This window comes from Microcaecilia unicolor, chromosome 7 (genome assembly GCF_901765095.1).
Source record: "Microcaecilia unicolor chromosome 7, aMicUni1.1, whole genome shotgun sequence".
NCBI lineage: Eukaryota > Metazoa > Chordata > Amphibia > Gymnophiona > Siphonopidae > Microcaecilia > Microcaecilia unicolor.
Genome location: NC_044037.1, coordinates 116,271,089 through 116,290,239, shown reverse-complemented (window position 1 = coordinate 116,290,239; position 19,151 = coordinate 116,271,089). Strand labels below are relative to the sequence as shown.

The following is a 19,151-nucleotide window of genomic DNA, read 5'->3' as shown; positions in this document are numbered from 1 at the left end:
CATGGACCACTCACACACACAGCCTTCACCCCACCCACTCATTCCCTCTCAGACACTCATATCTGTTCATGTACACACACCATCCAGTTATTTATGGATACATACAGAATTCATGCGCGTACTGCCTCCACCCCCTCCTCCAATCTCACAACCTGTATACACAGGTTCTGCAAAGGAGGCAAAGGTGCATGTGTCAAACACATTTTTCTTTATACTCTTTTTGGCTGGCTTTTCTAATAGTGGAAACATACACCAATGATATATGAACATAGGGGATACACTGCAATGCTTTTCAAGGATTATTACCTGGAAATTGAATTTTGCTGAATCCAGTCAGACCAGTCCAGACACATGCAGATGGAGGCAGAACAGCAAAGTACTGATCTCACCCTATATAAAGTGCTCGTGCAACCCCAGAACTCCAGAATTCTTGTCCCAAAGATAGGAACAGTAAAACCAACTCTAATATTAAACATCCCCATTTTCTACTCTTGTTGAATCCTCTTGCAGGAGTGTGCAACTGAACAACCTGTTTCTCCCTACTCCTTCCCCCTGGAGGGTGAACAACCCATAAACCCCCTTGCAGGAGTGAGCAACTGAACAACCTGTTTCTCCCTACTCCTTCCCCATGGAGGGTGAACATGTCAAACCTAATCAACTACACCTACAAAATGCTCAGCAGAAGACTTCACTGCCCAGCAAGAATCCAATCAAGAGTGGGTTCCTGGACTGGTCTGCCTGGACTCAAGGAAAGGCAATTACCAACTAAACAATTACAGCTTCCTCTTTGCTGTATCCAGATCAGTACAGACATATGAGATACAGCCAAGCTGCCTTAAATCGGGTAGAAACCTATCAAGCCTACCCTAACAACTCTGGCTCCACAGGCAGAATACTACTAAAAAGGAGTGAGCTAAATCCAAATTCCTACACAATATCATCTTGCTTGGTATCAAATCTAAGCATAATGCCCTGTAGTCTCTTCCAGGGATGACAGTTGGTTCTCTACTCAAAACTTGCACGCTGGCTGAGTTAGCTAGTAGATCACATGCTCTATGTACAGACAATAGCTTCCTTCAACCAGTGTGCTATGGATACCTTAAATACTGCCCAGCCCTTCCTTGGGCTATTGGTTTGTCCTTTGGGCAGATCAGGCTCCTGAAAGCAATTTAAACCTTAAGCATCTCCTCAAAACATGTGACACGTCCAGAAAATGAAGATCCTTATAATCCAGCCCCTCCTATTTCTTCCAAAAGGAGAGGAGGACAACCAGCTGACTGACATTAAAAGGCAAAAACCACTTTACCAAGCACAAGGAAACTGAAGTTTGCAGATACCAAAATGGCCCTCTGTATAATGCCTAAAACTTGGAAATCTTCTTAGCTGAACAAACCACTACCACTAATACAGCCTTCAGCATAAGAAGCCCAATGGGTACCACCATCAAAGGGTGCCATCATCATATCCTTCAACACAAGAGTCAGATACAGACTGGCAAAACACCAGATACAAGGCCTCAAGTGTTTTACTCCTTGAAGAAACCAGATGCAATGTCCAGATGCGAAGCAAAGAAGACACCCAAATTCAAGCCACCAAATTCTGACATAAACCAAGGAAGCTGAGGTCTTGTGAGACCATAATAATGTGGAGATTACTGTGGTAAAGCAGCCTTTAGCCTATACTGCAAACTCTCAAGAGCCAAGCCATAAATGAATATGGATTTGTGTCCTCCATCCAAATGGGACCCTGAAAGATAAGATCCTTTCAAGCTGGAAAATTGTTTTTTTGTTTTGTTTTGTTACATTTGCACCCCGCGCTTTCCCACTCATGGCAGGCTCAATGCGGCTTACATGGGGCAATGGAGGGTTAAAGTGACTTGCCCAGAGTCACAAGGAGCTGCCTGTGCCTGAAGTGGGAATCAAACTCAGTTCCTCAGTTCCCCAGGACCAAAGTCCACCACCCTAACCACTAGGCCACTCCTCCACTCCACTCCAATTGGCCACCAGTCAATGACCATACCAGATCGGGAAACCATGACTGCCTGGGTCAGTACAAGACTATTAGAACCACTCCCACATGATCTACTATTCTCTGAAGAGTCCTACCCATCAGAGACTATGGGGAAAACATGAAGACCCATCAGAGGCCATTTCTGCACCAATGTATTCAAGTCCTCAGACTCTGCCTCTTTCCAACAGCTGAAAATCTGCTTTGTCTTGGTGTTGTTGCCGTGAGATCCATGTTGGCCAGTCCCACCTTGTCCACTAAGAGAGAAAACACCCAATCTGCTAGCTCTCACTCTCCAGAATTCAACGTGTGACAACTGAGAAAATCCGCTTGAATATTGTTAGTACCAGAGATGTGAGCTGTGGGCATTGCCTCCAGGTGCTCTTCTGTCCACTGTACAATCAGGGCTGCCTCCTTGCACCTTCCCCCCTCAACTTGTTCATATAAGCCACTGTTGTTGCATTATGAGACAGAGCCCAAACACACTTTCTTTACAAGCAGAGGGGCAGAAGCCAGAAGGGCCAACTGAACTGCACAGGTCTCCAAATGATTTATAGACTACTGAACCTCTTACTCAGTCAACATGCCCTTTGTCATCTTACCACAATAGTATGTTTGAATTCCATTACAGTTTTCATCTCCACCGCCTCCCGTGGGAGGGCATTCCGCGTATCTACCACCCTTTCCGTAAAAAAATACTTCCTGACATTACTCCTGAATCTGCCCCCCTTCAACCTCAATTCATGTCCTCTAGTTCTACCACCTTCCTGTCTCCGGAAAAGGTTCCTTTGCGGATTAATACCTTTCAAATATTTGAACATCTGTATCATGTCACCCCTGCTTCTCCTTTCCTCCAAGGTATACATTTTCAGGTCGGCAAGTCTCTCTTCGTACAGTTTGCAACGTGAATCACATACCATTTTTGTAGCTTTTCTTTGCACCGCTTCCAGTCTTTTTACATCTTTAGCAAGATACAGCCTCCAAAACTGAACACAATACTCCAAGTGGGACCTCACAAACAACTTGTAGAGGGGCATCAACACCTCCTTTCTTCTGCTAGTTATACCCTTTTCTATGCAGCTTAGCATCTTTCTGGCCACGGCCATCGCCTTGTCACATTGTTTCTTCACCTTCGGATCCTCGGACACCAACACCTCAAGGTCTCTCTCCTGAGTCCAGCTTTCTAATCTCTCCCCTCTTATTCGGTACCTCTCTTTTGGGTTTCTGCACCACAAATGCATCACTCTGCACTTCTTGGCATTAAATTTTAACTTTTTGTTTAAAGAAGAGGGGTTATGTTTATATAATCCAGAGCACTCCTATATAAATACTCCTTACTAATGTGCTCCATAACAGCAACATATATCAAAATTCCATTTATTGCATAAATATATACAAAGACAATAAACAAACAAACAGCACTCTATAGCCGGGCAAAGTTCAATTCTGCTCACACAGTCATTGTGAAAAAGGAGAATCTGCTCAATGCGCTGCAACCACTAAATCAGCACCTGAAATGTCCACTGACATCAAAGGCCATCCTTGACCACTATCCACGCAACTGATTCATATTGTACAGGATCCTCAAGTTCTTCCTTTTTATTACAGTTTCGCAAAATCGTGTACTAAAAAATTATGTTGTAAACGAACCACTTGATCCTCAGTCGTGTGGTCTTGCTTTCTCCACTTATATCAATACTCAATCATTGCAGGAGAACTTCGCTCAAGCCGACTAGAATTAAACGTATCCACCAGTGTTCCTCAGCTCCTCAATGCGTGACCGCATTTTGTGGCACTTCCTCAGGGGGAACTACATTAAACATGCTACAAAAAACACAAACATAGCGTGCCAATGCCAATAAAGAAATCTCATCTGCAGCAACACAATAATACATCATTATATCATACATATTCAATTCTATCTACGTCCGCTTACCAGGTTCCCAGAATCCGCTACTAAGGCACGTTGCCCGCACAATCTGCTTCCAGGATTATATACCAAAATTCAATGGCACCCCAACCCTAAGTTAATTAAAGTAAAACTTTGTCATCACTCCACCTCCATGTTGAGTCCCCCCAGGGCCACACCATACTCCAAGAAAAAATAAAGCACTGTTCTATCAATAATAAAACCGCACGGACATCACGCCCCTCCCCCCCCCCCCCCCCAGGGAGGGTGACCTGAGACAAGGCCACACATTTTAACTCCTCTATAGAATGATTCGTTAACATCCAATGAGCAACCAACAGTGCCTCTTTTCTTTGATGTTTAAGATTACTTATGCGCTCCGCCAACCTCGGCTTCAATTTATGTTTTGTGTGACCTACGTAATACATAGAGCAGGGGCACATAATGCAATACACAACTTGGCCGCTCTCACACGTGGCCTTGTTCTTTAAATAAAAATTCTTGGTGGTCCCGAGTACAGGCAAACAACTGGTGGTGAGAGAGTGCCTGCAATAAACACATTTCCCACAAGGGAAATGCATACCCAGGGAAAAATCTGGTGTAAGTTTCTTCAACAATTGTCCCAGATTTGCCTGCGTCTATATGCAACCTTGGGGTGCTCAGTAAATACTGGATATACAGCAAGAACATGCCAATATTTATGTATAATGTAACCTATCTTCGGAGCTTGAGAAGAATATGGGAGCATGCACGCCAGAGAACTGTGCATAGTCGTCTGTTTAGGTAAAAACAACCAAGGTCTGTGAGCTTATAGCGCTCTCTTGTATGCTTTTTGGAGCACTCCTAAAGGGTAACCCCTTTGCAAAAAACGTTCCATCATATAAACTGTGTTTTAAATTCTAAAGTAGAGGAACATAGCTGTCTTAATCTTATGAACTGATTGACGGAAACACCTTTCTTCAAAGATGCAGAATGAAAGCTGGAATAATGCAACAAATATTGGCATGTTCTTGCTGTGCATCCAGTATTTACTGAGTATTTACATAGGATAATAAATTGAGTAAATTTCAAGTTAATTTCTCACTTGCACTAAAAAGGTCAAATATCGTTCATCAAAACTAATAGTACAAAAACCATTCCTTTATATCCTGAAATTGTTAAAGATGTTGTTCTGGTGGTTATTGCTTTACCATTGACCCAAGTTACTGTTGGGAGGTTGTTCTCTGCTGTGAGAATAATTAGATCAGATTTGAGGACATCCATGAAGGAGGATCTGACCGAGGTGATTATTTTTCTGAGGACAAATTCTTCTAAGATTTATTTAAAAAATTCTCCTGTGTGCTATTGGATTCCACAATTTGTGGATTTGAGCTGGATATATTACAATAATATACAATTTTTGATAATTATCATGAAGATATAGGTTACTTCGGGGCTCATTTTCAAAGCACTTAGACTTACAAAGTTCCACAGGTTACGCCTCTTTGTAACTTATGATTGATTTTTTTTCCTTGAATGTCAGCTTTTCTGTACGTTGTTCATTTTTGTTTTGAATTACTTATAAATAAAAAAGATTAAGTGCATAATAGTGTACTACATATTTTTATTGGACATTTTTTTTTGTTCAGGTTTTTTGTTAAAAATTCTGTAATTATTCAAATTTCTCTCAGATTTACTATACATAGTAGGAGTCAGAGTTAGACAACAGAAAATAGAGGAGTCAGAGTCAAATGTTTGGCGTACCGACTCCACAGCCCTGCTTTTAAAGCCTCTTGCTCTTCTTCCTACAGTAGATTAGAGAGTTGCATGGGGACAGAAAGCCAACCCGTCCCCACTGGAATCCAACCCGTCCCCACCGTCCCCGTAGGAAATCTAACCCATCCCCGCCCATCCCCGTGGGGAATCTAACCCTTCCCCGCCCATCTCCACAGGGAATTGTACCCGTCCCCGCAAGAATTTAACCTGTCCTCACCCACAAGAATTTAATGGTACATTTAAAAAAAATTCCTGTCAGCTCTCTCAGTCTCTGGGTTTGAGCCGCAGCACTGCAGGCAAGGAAGGAACGGAAGCTGGAACACTCTGGTGCGCACATATAAAACTTATCTGATTCACTGGCACTGTGTGCTAAGAGATCACCACATGCACGCGCCAGTAGGTCAGGTGACATCTGATGCTTATGTCAGAGCTGAGGTCTGCGCATCAGCCTGGAAGCAGAGAGGATTAATAGTAATAGTAAATGACAGCAGATAAAAACCGGATCGGTCCATCCAGTCTGCCCAATAGTCACAATCATTATCAATTCATGATTAAATCAACAATGAATGTGATATTATATACTTGATTACGGTCTTTCTGTGGTGTTTCTGGGACATAGACCATAGAAGTCCGCCTGGCCCTATCTTTATGTTCCAACTGCTGGAGTTGCCCTTAAAGCTCACTCCAGCCTATTCATCTTCTCATTTGCGGGACACAGACCGTAAAAGTCTGTCCAGAACTGTCTTCCTGTTCCAGCCACTAAAGTTGCTGTCTAAACCCTTTCCAGCCCATCCAAAACCAGATTGCCATTTATGAGACACAGACCGTACAGGTCTCCCAGTATCGGCCCTAGTTCATCACAGCCAGAGTCACCATGTAAGTGTTATGCAACACATCCACACACATGCAGCCATTTAAGTTTAGGTTTTTTTATAACTTCCATTTTCTAAATAGAGATCCTCTGTGTTCATCCCATGCCTTTTTGAATTTCGCCACCATTTGTATCTCTACCATCTCCTTAATGGAGGCTTTCCACATCTGTGCTGTTAAAGCAAGGAGGGAGGAGGAGGAGACAGCACTCAAAGAACTTGGTACTCGGTAGGTGAGAGGCTGGCGCAAGTGCAGCATACACTTCCACGGGAACCCCACAGGAACTGCTTCCGTCCCCACGGGAACCCCACAGGAACTGCTTCCGTCCCCACGGGAACCCCACAGGACTGCTTCTGTCCCCGCGGGAATCCCGCAAACCCCGTTCCCGTGCAACTCTCTACAGTAGATGCAACTTTCCCCATGGAATGGAGGAGGAGTAGCCTAATGGTTAGTGAAGTGAGCTGCAATCCCGGGAAACTGGGTTTGATTCCCACTGCAGCTACTTGTCACAAAGAGCAAGTCACTCCATTGCCCCAGGTACAAAAAACACCTTAGATTGTGAGCCCACTAGGGACAGAGAAGATCCCTACATATAATGTATACAGTGCTGTGTATGTCTAGTAACGCTACAGAAATGATAAGTATAGTAGTAGGACCACTGTCCAGCTTGCAGCTCTTCCAAAATAAATGCCTTAACGCCAGATGAAACAGGATGATCCAGGGAGACTTTCAGATATTAAGTAAGGATTGTGAGGAGTGCTGTGTCCACAGCATGCTCTAATTAGATGCTGCCTTGAGTACCTGGAGCTGAGAAATCTTCTTTGCAGAACAACTGGATCACCATGGAGCCTTCTTCCTCATTCCAGACCAGCTCATCCTCTTCAAAATCACTGGGGGCCCAACCCTCCTCTAGTGTCTCCTCCATATCCTCTCCAGCCTAGAGAGATCCAGCACTCCAGCACACACACTTAAGCTTGCTGCTACCCAGGGTGCCATCTACTAAGGCCCCGGGTTCTGAAGCCTCTGGGGTTAACACAGAAGAATGAAAAAAAGGCTGCCAAAGAGAAGGAAGAGGAGGTGGTGGTGGCATAAACAGGAGAGACCTCCAAAGAGGCCCGACTCTCCAATGCCCTGGGAGCAGAGGGTCTCAAGCCCCATATCCCTTACACCAGGTTAAAGGCTTTGTGAGTCAACAGAACAAAGACTAGGGAGAAAAGTATTTCTTTTCCCCCTCCCTCCCCGAGGTAGAGCTTAGCCTTCCCTATTTTTTTTTTTTTGGTAAACAAACTTTAGTGTAGCCAAATGCTGCTCAGTACCTAACAGGCTTTTTTTTTTTAAACCCCACGGGGCAGGGCAGAGAAGAGTTGGCCTATCTCCCTGGCTCTGGAGCAACTCCTAAATCAAATTACGTGGCACCTTGGTATCATCCAATCATCACAGGAAAAGGATACCAGAGGGACATAATCTTGTTGAGGATCTCCACCACAAACCAGGGCATAAGTACATAAGTAATGCCACACTGGGAAAAGACCAAGGGTCCATCGAGCCCAGCATCCTGCCCACGACAGCAGCCAATCCAGGTCAAGGGCACCTGGCAAGCTTCCCAAACGTACAAACATTCTATACATGTTATTCCTGGAATTGTGGATTTTTCCCAAGTCCATTTAGTAGTGGTTTATAGACTTGTCCTTTAGGAAACCGTCTAACCCCTTTTTAAACTCTGCCAAGCTAACCGCCTTCACCACATTCTCAGCAACAAATTCCAGAGTTTAATTATGCGTTGGGTGAAGAAACATTTTCTTCGATTTGTTTTAAATTTACTACACTGCAGTTTTATCTCATGCCCCCTAGTCCTAGTATTTTTGGAAAGCGTGAACAGACGCTTCACATCCACCTGTTCCACTTCACTCGTTATTTTATATACCTCTATCATGTCTCCCCTCAGCCGTCTCTTCTCCAAGCTGAAAAGCCCTAGCCTCCTTAGTCTTTCTTCATAGGGAAGTCGTCCCATCCCCGCTATCATTTTAGTCACCCTTCGCTGCACCTTTTCCAATTCTACTATATTTTTCTTGAGATGCGGCGACCAGAATTCAACACAATACTCAAGGTGCAGTCGCACCATGGAGTGATACAATGGCATTATAACATCCTCACACCTGTTTTCCATACCTTTCCTAATAATACCCAACATTCTATTCGCTTTCCTAGCCACAGCAGCACACTGAGCAGAAGGTTTCAGTGTATTATCGACGACACCCAGATCCCTTTCTTGGTCCGTAACTCCTAACGTGGAACCTTGCATGACGTAGCTATAATTCGGGTTCTTATTTCCCACATGCATCACACTGTACTTGCTCACATTAAACATCATCTGCCATTTAGCCGCCCAGTCTCCCAGTCTCGTAAGGTCCTTCTGTAATTTTTCACAATCCTGTCGTGAGTTAACGACTTTGAATAACTTTGTGTCATCAGCAAATTTAATTACCTTGCTAGTTACTCCCATCTCTAAATCATTTATAAATATATTAAAAAGCAGCGGTCCTAGCACAGACCACTGAGGAACCTCACTAACTACCCTTCTCCATTGTGAATGCTACCCATTTAACCCCACTCTCTGTTTCCTATCCTTCAACCAGTTTTTAATCCACAATAGGACATTTCCTCCTATCCCATGACCCTCCCATTTCCTCTGTAACCTTTCATTAGGTACCTTGTCAAACGCCTTTTGAAAATCCAGATACACGATATCCACCGACTCCCCTTTGTCCACATGTTTGTTTACTCCTTCAAAAAATTGAAGTAAATTGGTCAGGAGAGATTTCCCCACACAAAAGCCGTGCTGACTTGGTCTCAGTAATCCATGTCCTTGGATGTGCTCTGTAATTTTGTTTTTGATAATAGCCTCTACCATTTTCCCCAGCACCTACGTTAGACTCACCGGTCTATAATTTCCCGGAACTCCCATGGAACCTTTTTAAGAAATCGGCGTTACATTGGCCACCCTCCAATCTTCCGGTACCACGCTCGATTTTAAGGATAAATTGCATATCACTAACAGTAGCTCCGCAAGCTCATTTTTCAGTTCTATCAGTACTCTAGGATGAATACCATCCGGTCCAGGAGATTTGCTACTCTACTGCCCCATTACGTCCTCCAGGTTTACTGTGAGGTCAGTAAGTTTCTCCGACTCGTCCACTTGAAATACCATTTCCGACACCGGGCAATGTGATAATAATGTGTGACTTCAATGATCCAAATATAGATTAGGTAAATGAAACCGGGACACGCTAGAGAGGTACAATTCCTTGATGAAATCAAGGACAGCTTTATGGAGCAGCTGGTGCAGGAGCCGACGAGAGAAGGAAAAATTCTAGACTTGGTCCTTAGTGGAGCGCATGATCTGGTGAGGGACGTTATGGTACTGGGGCCGCTTGATAACACTGATCATAATATGATCAGTTTTGATATCAACCTTAAAGTAACAATACATAGGAAGTCAAATACGTTAGCGTTTAACTTTAAAAAAGGAGACTATGATAAAATGAGAAGATCGGTAAAAAAAAAAACAACTTAGGGAAGCAACCGAGAGGGTAAAAATTGTACAACATGCATGGATGCTGTTCAAAAATACCATCCTGGAGGCCCAGGCCAAACATATTCCACGAATTAGAAAAGAAAGACGGAAGTCCAAAAGACAGCCGGCGTGGTTGAAAAGTGAGGTGAAGGAAGCTATTAGGGCTAAAAGAAATGCCTTCAGAAAATGGAAGAAGGAGGAGGAAGTGACGTCACGAGGCTGAATGGCCGCTTAATCCCGGAGCTCCGTGCCTTCCTGTTTATTAGAACCATCCGACTTTAAATCCCTCTCCATCGAAGCGATGGGGCTGCAATAGCTCAGTGATCGCTCCGACCCGACGAGATGAGCAAAAAAAGCAACGCATCGCTGCGGGAAAGCGAACGATCGACCACAAGGCAAGTAGAGCGAGGCCTTGTCCGCCATTTGTCTCCTAAATCGCGGTGTCAGTCTGAGTCGGGTTCGGCTTCTTCGCGAGAAGACGGCAATACAAGCACTGATCTGGCCCCTGCACAGGCTCCTCCGGAAGATTTGGTTAAAGCCCTGGAGGCGATTCGAGCTGAGATTTTATCATCTAAGGAGGAAATCCTTGAACACGTCGACGCACTGAGTGCAGACCTGAGAGAACTAGGGGGCCAGGTGGAGGCCCTGGAGGAGAGGGCAGATGTGCAAAGTGAGAAAACTGAAGCGCTAGAAAGCCGTATGAGTAAGATCATGGACCAAACCGACGAACTTCAATATAAATTGGATGACCTAGAGAACCGGGGGCGTAGACAAAACCTCCAGTTCCGAGGAATCCCAGAAAATGGTGACCACGAGGATGTCCAGACTGTAGTGCGCGCTATATGCGCCCAGCTCATGGGTGATGATTTCGATTCCACAGCAATGGGAATTGAATGAGCACACAGAGCGCTGGGAACACCGCGCGATAACAAGCCAAGAGACATTGTGGTGAGATTCACAAATTATACTTGCAAGGACCAAATTTGGCAGAAAGCCAGGAAAAATCCTGACCTGAAGTTTCAGGGGGAACATGTGGCCATCTATCAGGACCTTTCTCTATTTACTTTGAGCCTAAGGAGGGCCATGAGGCCGGCTACAGAGGTTCTGATGAAGGAGAAGATTTATTATAGATGGGCCTTTCCATTTGCATTGTGCTTCGAGATAAAAGGTGAGAAGTTTTGCTGCAGAAATGTGGGAATAGCATGGAAGAAGTTGCACGAGGCGGGCCTGGTTCCAACAGCGAATGTCCCGGTGGGAATGGCGACTGCCACAAAAGCAAGACTCCAGAAGTGGAAGCGAGTGGAAAGAGTTAGTCGGAAGGAGAAATCTCAGACCTAAACAGTTGGGCTGTATATGGGAGGTTTGAACACTGACATCAGAATAGAACTTGGAGGAGATGGAGACATGAGACTGTGAGTGGAGAGGTGATATTAAAGACTTTGAGAGATGGATGGTACAAGCTGCTACTGTGGACATATGGGACTACATGAGTAACGGGAGGGTGGGATTGGTTACGGGGGCGAGGGGATTGGGAGGTTGTGTTTAACTTTATTTTTATTTTAGCTGTTAACTTACATTTGGCCAGTGGAGTTTCTTCTTTCCAAAACCCAGGGGGTGTGTTACTGTACTACCTGGTGGGTGTTGTAAAGTGTTTATGGGGGGGTATAGGGTGTGTTAAGGGTCTGAAGGGGGGGTGGGGGTGGGAGAAGAAGGAGGGATGGGTAAATGGTAGCAGGGGAGTAGGGAATAGGGATGGGAGGGGGGGCTTAGATCGGGGTAGGTGTCCTCCATTTATAAATTGGTTTGTATATAGAGTGATAAATGACTGATATTAAGTTTCTTACCTATAATATAAAAGGGTTAAATTCTCCTTATAAAAGACACGCGCTGCTGCGTGAACTGCAGCTGCTCAAACCACAGGTAATATTTGTGCAAGAAACCCATTTTTTGAAAAAGCATGAGGGCTTGCTTGCATTTAAGCAATATCCGAAGGTGGTTTGTGCTTCAGATGTGCTGGGGGTAAAGAAAAGGGGTGTGGCTATAATGTTTCATAAAGATATCCAGGTACAGATTGTGCGCTTTAAAAAGGACAGGGAAGGCAGATTCTTGTTTTTGCAGGTGTTACTGGAGCAGGAGGAGTACACATTGGCCAGTGTATACGCCCCTAATGAGAGACAGGAACATTTTTTCCTGCGTTTACGTAGGGAGTTACAGAATTTTGCTAAAGGCAAAGTAATAATGGCAGGAGATTTTAATGCCACAATGCAGCCTGCCCTGGACAGATCTACTCCTCCAGCTCAGCTCGATTGTAAACTTTCCCGTGCTTTGAAAGATTGTGTGGATGAATTGGGATTGTATGATGCATGGAGACTGGCCCATCCTAGGGGGAGGGATTATACCTTCTATTCCCCAGTTCACCTATCTTATTCTAGGCTGGATTATATTTTTCTGGACAAGACTTTGTCAGAGGCAGGTGGCGACTCTTCTATAGGTCATATTAGTATATCAGATCACGCCCCGACCTGGTCCACTCTCACTTCTCTGAGACAGGAGACCAGAGAAAAAAGATGGACCTTTAATAATTGGTTATTGCAAGACCCAGAGCTGGTGGCGGGCTTTCGTCCCCTTATGAAGGAATACTTTGATATAAATCTTGATTCAGGGCCCCCCCTGGGAACGGTGTGGGATGCTTTTAAGGCAGTGTCCAGAGGGTACTTTATAAAGTGCGCATCCAGGTGGGCTAGGGAGCATAAGCTGTGCCTGACTCAGTGCATGGACAGGCTTGGCACCTTGGAGGCTAGATATAGGGCTTCAGGCTCTGTCTCTGATCTTCGGCGGTTACAAGCAGTGAGATTGGAGATCGGCTCCTTGCATGAAGAGAGTCTGCATTTTGTGCAGGCGCGGCTGGATCAGATTCATTATATGTGTGCCAATAAGTCTGGTAGGCTATTGGCGGCTAAATTAAGGAAACTGAGGGCTAACTGTCATATTTTGAGGGTCAGAGACACCAGAGGGCAGGTGGTAAGGAGTTCTGCACAGATTAGGAAATGCTTTGCCCATTATTATGAGACTCTATACAAGGAAGATGCTGCTGTACAGACCGAGGCAATAGATGGATATTTGGAGGCTAGGGGGCTGGCGGTGTTGACAGATGGGCAGAAGGAGGAGCCTGAACGTCCGGTGCGGGTTGATGAGGTTGTTAGGGTTATTAAAGCCTTACTGACTGGGAAGGTGCCTGGCCTGGACGGCTTCACTAATAAATTTTTTAAGACATATGTGGTGGACCTGGCTCCTTACTTGACAATGATTATCAACTCGGTGAGAGAGGGAGTGCCTTTTCTGAGGACCATGATGGAAGCCTGGGTGGCTGTCATACCAAAACCGGGTAAAGACACTATAGAGTGTGCCTCGTACCGACCCATATCAATACTTAACACAGATGTAAAGATATTGGCGAAGGTCCTTGCGAATAGATTGGGAAATGTTTTGCCTAGTCTAGTTCATCCAGACCAAGTGGGCTTTGTAGCCAAACGACAAGCCATGGATAATGTTAGGCGAACAATAGATCTTATATACGCAGCTCAGAAGAAGGAAAGGCCTGTAGTAGTGCTCGGGCTGGACGCGGAGAAGGCGTTCGACCGGGTCCATTGGGGATATTTGGACAAGGTTTTACACAGGGTTGGGATAGGACAGCACTACAGGACTTGGATTTGGGCATTATACTCTGAGCCACAGGCTTGTGTGAGAGTGAATGGAGGAAATTCTGAGGTGTTTAAATTGGGGCGGGGAACAAGACAGGGGTGTCCCTTGTCTCCCTTACTGTTTGCTCTGGCGATGGAACCATTGGCAGCCGCTATTAGGGCAAACGGCGATATTGCCGGAGTAAAGGTGGGAGACCAAGAGTATAAAACAGCATTGTTTGCGGATGATGTCCTCAACCTTAACGAATCCTCTAACCTCTCTGCCTAATTTAATGAAAGAGATTGAGGACTATGCCAGAGTTTCAGGTTATAAACTTAATGCTAGCAAATCTACCGGACTAGCGGTAGGAGTCCTGCCGCGGTTATTGGAAGCACTACAGCAGTCCTTCCCCTTTAAGTGGGAGGGAAGGTCACTGAAATATCTAGGGGTTCAGCTGTCTGGAAATCTGTCTGAGTTGTTTGCTCTTAACTATCAGCCTCTTCAGAGGGAGATACAGAGAGACTTGGATAGATGGATGGACACAGGACTATCCTGGTTTGGAAGAATCGCTGCAATTAAAATGAATATCTTGCTGCGGATTCTGTACTTGTTTCAAGTGCTCCCTATTAAGCTGTCTAGATCTTTTCTGTCTGGCATGCAGGATAAGCTTATTCGATTTATATGGAATCGGAAACGGCCACGATTGCCTCGAGCTCTACTCTACAAAAGTAGGAAGATGGGAGGGCTGGGGGTGCCAAATTTGTTTTGGTACTACACTGCGGCTCAGTCCAGAGCGGCAGTGGATTGGTTCAGGAGGGAGGAGCATAAACTATGGGTCGACCTTGAACAGACTTTGGTGGGCTCTCGGAGGCTTGGGCACCTAATGTGGATAACGAATAAATATAGGGGGAGGGTGGATAGATTTCCTCCCACGGTCCAGGCCACTTTTCACTACTGGGACCTTATGTTTCCAACGAGGCAGCCTTTGGTCTCAGGTTTAGCGCCAATAGTAGATAACCCTTTGTTCGAACCTGGGATAGGGAATAGCACGTATGGTAGATGGGCGGACTCTGGACTTGACATGTTAGGGCAGTTACATGTGGGAGATACTATAGTTCCATTTGAAACTCTGAGGGTTGATTACCACCTTAGACCTGAGGACAACTATGCCTATTTACAGCTGGTGCACTATTTGAAAAGTCCTTCCTATGTAGATTGTTTGAGACGGGAGGTGCATCAGCTGGAGGGGGTATGTGTTGAATCTAGTGACATGCGAGGTATGATATCCCGATTGTATGAATACCTGGTGACTTGTGCCAAACCATCCCTCCTACATAGGACGAGATGGGAACAGGAGCTACACTTCACAATGCCAGAGTCTGGTTGGCTGGCCTTGGAGAAACAGCTCCTGCGTTCATCTGGGGCGGTGGCCATGCAGGAAAGTGCTATAAAGGTCTTCTACCGATGGTACTTGACACCAGTGAGATTACACCATATGTTTGCCCGGGTATCTAGACTTTGTTGGAGACAGTGTGGAGGGGTGGGAACTGCTGGACACATTTGGTGGCTCTGCCCTAAGGCACAGGTCTACTGGAGGGGTGTGCAGGCGCGAATCCAGGTGTGGACAGGCAGGTCTGTACAGTGGCATCCATTGATTTTTCTGCTGGGGCAGAGGCCAGTAGGACTTACGACAGATCAATGGTTCCTAGTACGAGCCTCTCTCACTGCTGCCAGAGTAAACTTAGCCCAGCACTGGAAATCACAAGGGGTACCATCCAGGGTACAATGGATAACTAAAGTTAGACGTATGTGTGAGATGGAGAGACTGACTGCAGTTAAAAGCAGAACCTTGCCCAAATGGAAGAAAATTTGGGAACCCTTTTTGCAAAAATGCTCTGGATGATAAGGCAACTAGGTTGATTGTCTGGGAGGACATGGGGATAGGATAGGAGGATGATAGGGGAGGGGGTGGGGGATCGAATAGATTTAGGGGGGATTACTGTATTAAAAAAATAAATTAAAAAAGTTGGAAGTATAATGAGATAATGTTATAGCAATGGTGTGGTACTTGAAGGTTTTGTTTGTGCCAAAAGTATTTTAAGTTTGTATTAATATGAGACTGATATAGGGTAATATTTGGACCTCAGATGCTTTAATTTATATATTGTTACCAATGTTCAATAAAGACTTCTTATAAATTAAAAAAAAAGAAAATGGAAGAAGGAACAGTCTGAAAATAACAAGCAGCTGCATAAGGAGTGTTAAAGCAAATGCAAGGCGCTGATAAAGAAGGCCAAGAGGGATTACGAAAAAAAATCAGTTGGGCCCCTGGATGACCAAGGGGTAAAAGGGGTGATCAAGGAAGATAAAGACGTAGCGGAGAGATTGAATAAATTCTTTGCTTTGGTCTTCACCGCGGAAGATTTGTGTGGGAAACCGGTATTGGAAATGGTATTTCAAGCGGACGACTCGGAGAAACTTACTGACTTCACAATAAACCTGGAGGACGTAATGGGGCAGTTCAGCAACCTGAAGAGTAGCAAATCTCCTGGACCGGATGGTATTCATCCTAGAGTACTGATAGAACTGAAAAATGAGCTTGTGGAGCTACTGTTAGTGATATGCAATTTATCCTTAAAATCGAGCGTGGTACCAGAAGATTGGCGGGTGGCCAATGTAACACCGATTTTTAAAAAAGGTTCCAGGGGAGATCTGGGAAATTATAGACCGGTGAGGAGTCTGACATCGGTGCTGGGGAAAATGGTAGAGGCTATTATCAAAAACAAAATTACAGAGCACATCCAAGGACATGGATTACTGAGACCAAGTCAGCACGGCTTTGTGTGGGGAAATCTTGCCTGACCAATTTACTTCAATTCTTTGAAGGAGTAAACAAACATGTGGACAAAGGGGAGCCGGTGGATATTGTGTACCTGGATTTTCAAAAGGCGTTTGACAAGGTACCTCATGGAAGGTTATAGAGGAAATGGGAGGGTCATGGGATAGGAGGAAATGTCCTATTGTGGATTAAAAGCTGGTTGAAGGATAGGAAACAGAGTGGGGTTAAATGGGCAGTATTAACAATGGAGAAGGGTAGTTAGTGGGGTTCCTCAGGGGTCTGTGCTAGGACCACTGCTTTTTAATATATTTATAAATGATTTAGAGATGGGAGTAACTAGCGAGGTAATTAAGTTTGCTGATGACACTAAGTTATTCAAAGTCGTTAACTCACGACAGGATTGTAAAAAATTACAGAAGGACCTTACGAGACTGGGTGGCTAAATGGCAGATGACGTTTAATGTGAGCAAGTGCAAGGTGATGCATGTGGAAAAAAAAGAACCTGAATTATAGCTACGTCATGCAAGGTTCCACACGTTAGGAGTTACGGACCAAGAAAGGGATCTGAGTGTCATCATCGATAATACACTGAAACCTTCTGCTCAGTGTGCTGCTGCGGCTAGGAAAGCGAATAGAATGTTGGGTATTATTAGGAAAGGTATGGAAAACAGGTGTGAGGATGTTATAATGCCATTGTATCGCTCCATGGTGCGACCGCACCTTGAGTATTGTGTTCAATTCTGGTCGCCGCATCTCAAGAAAGATATAGTAGAATTGGAAAAGGTGCAGCGAAGGGCGACTAAAATGATAGCGGGGATGGGACGACTTCCCTATGAAGAAAGACTAAGGAGGCTAGGGCTTTTCAGCTTGAGAAGAGACGGCTGAGGGGAGACACGATAGAGGTATATAAAATAATGAGTGGAATGGAACAGGTGGATGTGAAGCGTCTGTTCACGCTTTCCAAAAATACTAGGACTAGGGGACATGCGATGAGACTACAGTGTAGTAAATTTAAAACAAATCGGAGAAAATTTTTCTTCACCCAACGAATAAACTCTGGAATTCGTTGCTGAGAACATGGTGAAGGCGGTTAGCTTGGCAGAGTTTAAAAAGGGGTTAGATGGTTTCCTAAAGGACAAGTCCATAAACCACTACTAAATGTATAGAATGTTTGTACGTTTGGGAAGCTTGTCAGGTGCCCTTGGCCTGGATTGGCCGCTGTCGGGGACAGGATACTGGGCTCGATGGACCCTTGGTCTTTTCCCAGTGTGGCATTATTTATGTACTTATGGCTTTAAGCATCCTTGCATGTTCAAGGCTTGCTGGCAAGTTCGGATGGGGTGAAACCCAACAGACCTTGAGCATGCGCAGATGCTCAATTCCCTGCACCTGCAGTGATGAGTCTTCTTCAGAGATGCTGGCTGCTGGGTCCTCTATCAAAGGACACCAAGGCTGTCAAAGCAAGCTTTATGTATTTTATGAAGGCAAGATATGCACCTTTACAAAATTACTCCAAGGAAAGAAGGCACACACATTTACACCTACTCAGACAGGTGTAATAGGCCAAACAGAAGCGAGATTAGTGCTTATGCACAAACTTTATAAAATACATGCATATGCAACTGTTCTTACCAGTACATACACTCAGGTGCATATGCATGTATTCTATAAAGTTTGTGCATAAGTACTAATCTCACTTCTGTTTGGCCTATTCACCACCCCTGTGAACACCTAGATGTATGTGTGCTGTTTCTGCATGCCTACGTTTTATGCACATATACTCCAGGGCAATGTTATAAAAGCTTACTTGTGCACGTGAAAAGCTATTTTACACGTTCAAGTTCCTTATAAAGCGAATGCTACATACCTGTAGAAGGTATTCTCCGAGGAAAGCAGGCTGATTGTTCTCACTGATGGGTGACGTCCACGGCAGCCCCTCCAATCGGAACACTTTCTAGCAAAGTCCTTTGCTAGTCCTCGTGCGCCGATGCGCACCGCGCATGCGCGGCCGTCTTCCCGCCTGAACCGGCTCGTGCCGGCCAGTCTCATATGTAGCAAGACAAAGAGAAGGGAAGACACAACTCCAAAGGGGAGGCGGGCGGGTTTGTGAGAACAATCAGCCTGCTGTCCTCGGAGAATACCTTCTACAGGTATGTAGCATTCGCTTTCTCCGAGGACAAGCAGGCTGCTTGTTCTCACTGATGGGGTATCCCTAGCCCCCAGGCTCACTCAAAACAACAACCATGGTCAATTGGGCCTCGCAACGGTGAGGACATAACTGAGATTGACCTAAAAAATTTACCAACTAACTGAGAGTGCAGCCTGGAACAGAACAAACATGGGCCTAGGGGGGTGGAGTTGGATTCTAAACCCCGAACAGATTCTGAAGCACTGACTGCCCGAACCGACTGTCGCGTCGGGTATCCTGCTGCAGGCAGTACTGAGATTTGAATGTGTGGACAGATGACCACGTCGCAGCTTTGCAAATCTCTTCAATAGTGGCTGACTTCAAGTGG

The 19,151-nt window shown here is 45.0% G+C and overlaps 1 protein-coding gene across 2 annotated transcripts in view; it reads right to left on the bottom strand.

The window, feature by feature from the left end:
• The window catches only part of PRR14 (proline rich 14), a 332,780-nt gene that overhangs the window by 117,714 nt on the left and 195,915 nt on the right, over window positions 1–19,151 (bottom strand). The window lies entirely within an intron of this gene.